The sequence below is a fragment of the Armigeres subalbatus genome, chromosome 3, assembly GCF_024139115.2.
Source record: "Armigeres subalbatus isolate Guangzhou_Male chromosome 3, GZ_Asu_2, whole genome shotgun sequence".
NCBI classification, from domain to species: Eukaryota; Metazoa; Arthropoda; class Insecta; order Diptera; family Culicidae; genus Armigeres; species Armigeres subalbatus.
The window spans coordinates 284,424,390-284,429,719 of record NC_085141.1 but is presented as its reverse complement, the minus strand read 5'-3'; the positions used below and the strand labels follow the sequence as shown (position 1 = coordinate 284,429,719).

The following is a 5,330-nucleotide window of genomic DNA, read 5'->3' as shown; positions in this document are numbered from 1 at the left end:
TTAAATCTGAAACTGTGTGTATCTAATAAAAAAAATGGTGTTTAAGCTGGGCTGTTGCCGATTAAAATAAGGTAATGTGGTTATTCACGAAAAAAAGGAATGAAGACTGAGATTTGTGTAGCTAACATGAAAAAAGGCACTGACAACGTTTGTGACTCAAACATAACCGAACGAAAATCAGCAAATAAAACCAATTTGTGTACCTAGTAATTGATAATTGGAATAATTGTTTTTTTACTATCTAGCGCTAAACTATAATCTAAATTAACTTAAATGATTTCCCTGCGAACTCTAATTCTGGCTGAGGAGGTATTTTACATAGTTTTTTCCTGCTACTCAAGCCGAGATTTGAGGCGGTATTATATTTTGATTGTGTTGGTTGACCTGTACACACTTGAGTGTACACACTGTAAACCTGACAATACTCTTTAAAGAGTAAAAATCACCCCTTATTTGGCAAGGTATGAACCTGTCAAAATAATGGGTAATTTATTTTTTCATATAATGCGTAATTTATGCCCATTTATATGCTCTGAGTTATTACTCATTAATGAGTGAAAAAAAAGTTGAACTTTTGAAAACGATTGTTGCTCCTGTCGTCGTCGGCAGTCGGTGTCAAAAAGCAAAGCAAAATATTGTTGCTCCCGGTACCGCGCATCAGCAGACTTCGAGAACCAGCCTTTATCGGGACGATCCAATATAACAATCTATCATTCCAGCAACAGCATCATCAAAACTTCTCCGAAATCTACGAATTCCTTCGGAAGCTGGGAAAAGGTTTGGCAGCTGATCGATATGGTACGGTGAGGATATTCTGCTAATGGAATGACAATCTGTTTTGTTCTCGTTGTTCCGGTAGTTTCGAACTATATTTCGGTGATTAACGTTTGGTTTTTGTTGCAGAAACGGTACTAAAAGGTGTGACACAGCTGGTGATCAACACACCGAATTTCATTCCCAGTAGCGGGCGGAAAATGGTTATGAGAGCTCGATCGTGGATCGGATCGATAGTAACTAACAAATAAAAGCTTAGGTGAGTTGCAACCATGGTTATATTTTCCTCGAATGTCGAATAACAGCATATTCTCGTTTCAAATCAATATATAGGGAGCTCCAAACTACCGGGTCTTCAACATAGAAGTTAGCAAAATGATTCGAGGAACAACGACGAACTGGATGGGTATTCAAGTGTCCAAAAGGATCGAGTCGTGCTCCGGCAATCGACGATGTGAAATTGGCAAATCCTCGATGGAAGGTGAACTTCTGTGAGATTCAACGGATGGGGATCGTCTGTCTTTCCTATCACGCCAACTAGCGACGAAGCCGGAGACGGTTGAAGGTTTCCTATTACGCCAACAGGAACGTAGTCAGAGACGGTTTTAGAGGCAGCCTCTTTTGAAGTTCCTTCTTGTGTACCTGTTGAGCCCATACATCCATTTTGATAACGATGTGATACGAAGCGAAGCTTGTAAATTATTTGTTTTGAAATATGACAAAATAAAGAACAATTCTGTTTATTTCATTGATTCCTCGTAATTGTGTCATTTGTTTGTATATCATACTAAACTTCAAATGGCTTCCTAAACATAAAGAAGAGTAAAAAATACCCATTACGGCAAAAACATTTTTTTCAATAATGGGTAAAAAATACCCCGGAATTTGACGTAGAGGCCTTTTACTCATTAATGAGTAAACGCTGTTTACTCTTTTAATGAGTTGAACTATTTAACTTCATAATGGGTACTTTTTTACCCATTAAAGAGTACTTTGCTGGCACAGTGCATAGCTTGTGAATAACTCATGACTGTGCTGTCAGATGAGGTGTTTATGAGTGTATTGGTTGACCTACTTAATTTCTGTTGGTTGTTGGTTGACCATAGTATCAGTTGTTGACAATCCCAGGACCTCATTTGATGATCCAATTTGGTTCCTTTCTGAAACACACGCTGATAATTGTTCTTCAATATTGGTTCGCTCCTAATCCATCATAACTTCTGCAATTTTCATTTTGTTTTTTTTAGAAGGTTTTGACGGTTTTGACATGTGCTAGCATACCAATGTCAGCGTAGTCCATTAGATTTTTTTAAGATAGTTGACGAGAGTGTCAACAGATTTCGGTTCTTCCTTCCACACAGGTTCTGATAGTGACATCAATGAGTTGTCTTTGTTCTCGTTTGTGCGTTCCTTTTTATAATCTTGTTGCGAGATCGTCATCATCAACTGGATCTGGAATGTTCGATGCCGTTTTGAATGAATTGCATCTGATCCCAATACTCTCATTTTTTGGCTGGCTTAAAAGCTTCAACTGTATGAAGCCTGAAGGGAGCGAGGAAACCATCGAAATAAAGAGAGATATCGAGATATAGAACATCAAGATGTAGAGAGTCGACTATATTAAGTATATGTTATTATTATTTATACAGACTAAGGCCGAAGTGGCCTGTGCGGTATATAAGAGTCTTCTCCATTCGGCTCGGTCATGGCTACACGTCGCCAACCACGCAGTCTACGGAGGGTCCGCAAGTCATCTTCCACCTGATCGATCCACCTTGCCCGCTGCGCACCTCGCCTTCTTGTACCCGTCGGATCGTTGTCGATAACCATTTTCACCGGGTTATTGTCCGACATTCTGGCTACTGACCCGGCCCACCGCAGTCGTCCGATTTTCGCGGTGTGAACGATGGATGGTTCTCCCAGCAGCTGATGCAACTCGTGGTTCATTCGTCTCCTCCACGTACCGTCCGCCATCTGCACCCACCATAGATAGTACGCAGTACTTTCCTTTCGAAAACTCCGAGTGCGCGTTGGTCCTCCACTAGCATCGTCCAGGTCTCGTGTCCGTAGAGGACTACCGGTCTAATGAGCGTTTTGTAGATTGTCAGTTTGGTACGGTGGCGAACTCTATTCGATCGGAGCGTCTTGCGGAGTCCAAAGTATGCACGATTTCCAGCCACTATATGTCTCCGAATTTCTCTGCTGATATCATTTTCGGCAGTCACCAGTGAGCCCAAGTACACAAATTCTTATACCACCTCGATTTCGTCACCACCGATGCCAACTCGCGGTGGGTGGCTCACATTGTCTTCTCTTGAACCTCTTCCCGACTAGAAGAGCATAACAAAAATTGAACACAATTTTAACATATTGTGATATTTATAACTTATTTTGATACAATTTTGTTCTCAGTAGCCATTATCTTTTAAGGTCTGAGGGAAGCTCTCTCGCGGTAGAGCGCTATTTTCGTGCTAAAATGTCTATAACCCGGAATTGAGAACGAATTTCGCTTATCCCAACTGACAATCTCTTTGAAATTTATCAAGGAATGTTCCTACAAAATTTCATGGACCTACTATTTCCCAAATTTGAATTAAGCTCTAAATACTGAACTATTGTAGAACTGAAATTTTCGCTTCTCAGTACCTCTCTCCGATGATTTGAGGCACAAAGGAACCGAATTTCGCAAAACCCAACTGACAAAAGTTTTGAATTTTTCCAACGATCATTTTGATGTAATAAAAAGTATATGTCACCGCAATAAATTTTGCAGGAAGCTCTTTTTACTTCAACCAAGTTTTTTTAATTCCATACAAAAGTTACCATTTCGGGAGAGCAGCCAACAGCATATTTTCTTGTGGCGCACGCACGCTTAAAGTAAATTACACATCGCATGAATAATTTTCACACATGACGACGATGACACGAGAGAATAGCAATCTGTGTGAAAATTATGTGTAAGACATGCACAGTCGCTGTGTAATGTCTTTATTCTTTAATATGTGTAAGAAACTTTGCTTCGAACTGTCAAGTCCATTTTGATCGCCATGATGACGGTTGCGTCCGGCATGCATCGCAAGGAAAATGACTTTTTCTGTGGATTTTCGTTATGTTTCGATACGATACAACTAAAATGTGCGACTATAAACATCGCACTTTAGTTTGGTCATATCGGAACAAATGGGGACTCCTCTGAAATAGTATAAAAATGTTGCAATAATTTTCAATTCACATGAAAAAATATAATTGAGGTTAGGTCCGTTTTCCGACCGCTCTCTCACTGTGTGAAATGAACTCATCGGAAATCGTTAACCGTCAATAACACTAAAATGAGTAACATGGCAGATACTCATAATATGTGTTGTTCCAGGTTAGGCCCGTTTTGTGTGAACGAAACACAAAATTGTGTGAATGACTTTAAGCGTGCGGCAGGAAAGGAGCGATGAGAGCGGTAGAAAGTCCGTCAACTTTGTATCTAGCGTGACACTAGAAAAAAGCGTATTCCTATTTGTGAACACGAGGATACCAAATATATAAATTGAAATCAAATATATGAATTTGATGAAATAAACAATCGAAAATAAATAAGACAAATAGAACAAATTAGCAAAATAAAAGAAATTAAACAAATAAGACAAATAAAGCAAATAAGACAAATAGGACAAATAAGATAAACAAGACAAATTCATACGGAAGTCCCTCCAGGAATTCCTCCGGAAGTTCCTCCAGGAATTCCCTCGGAAGTTCCTCCAGGAATTCCCTCTGAATATCCTCCAGGAATACCTTCGGAAGTTCCTTCGGAAGTTCCTCCAGGAATTCCTTCGGAAGTTCCTCCAAGAATTCCTTCGGAAGTTTCTGTGATGAATTCCTCCGGAAGTTCCTTCGGGAATTCCTCCGGAAGTTCCTTCGGGAATTCCTCCGGAAGTTCCTTCGGGAATTCCTCCGGAAGTTCCTTCGGGAATTCCTCCGGAAGTTCCTTCGGGAATTCCTCCGGAAGTTCCTTCGGGAATTCCTCCGGAAGTTCCTTCGGGAATTCCTCCGGAAGTTCCTTCGGGAATTCCTCCGGAAGTTCCTTCGGGAATTCCTCCGGAAGCTCCTTCGGGAATTCCTCCGGAAGTTCCTCCGGGAATTCCTCCGGAAGTTCCTCCGGGAATTCCTCCGGAAGTTCCTCAGGGAATTCCTCCGGGAATTCCTCCGGAAGTTCCTCCGGGAATTCCTCCGGAAGTTCCTCCAGGAATTCCTCCGGAAGTTCCTCCGGGAATTCCTCCGGAAGTTCCATCAGAAATTCCTCCGGAAGTTCCTCCAGGAATTCCTCCGGAAGTTCCTCCGGGAATTCCTCCGGAAGTTCCTCCGGGAATTCCTCCGGAAGTTCCTCCGGGAATTCCTCCGGAAGTTCCTCCGGGAATTCCTCCGGAAGTTCCTCCGGGAATTCCTCCGGAAGTTCCTCGGGGAATTCCTCCGGAAGTTCCTCCGGGAATTCCTCCGGAAGTTCCTCGGGGAATTCCTCCGGAAGTTCCTCCGGAAGTTCCTCCGGAAGTTCCTCCGGAATTACTCAG

At 41.8% G+C, this 5,330-nt stretch overlaps 1 long non-coding RNA gene across 1 annotated transcript; it reads left to right on the top strand.

Annotated features, from left to right (window-relative positions):
- The first annotated feature begins 719 nt into the window (after positions 1-719).
- On the top strand, positions 720-1,481 carry LOC134220114 (uncharacterized). Its single transcript, XR_009981768.1, has 3 exons — positions 720-803; positions 904-1,033; positions 1,108-1,481. It is a non-coding gene; the product is annotated as an uncharacterized LOC134220114 (long non-coding RNA).
- Positions 1,482-5,330: the final 3,849 nt, after the last annotated feature.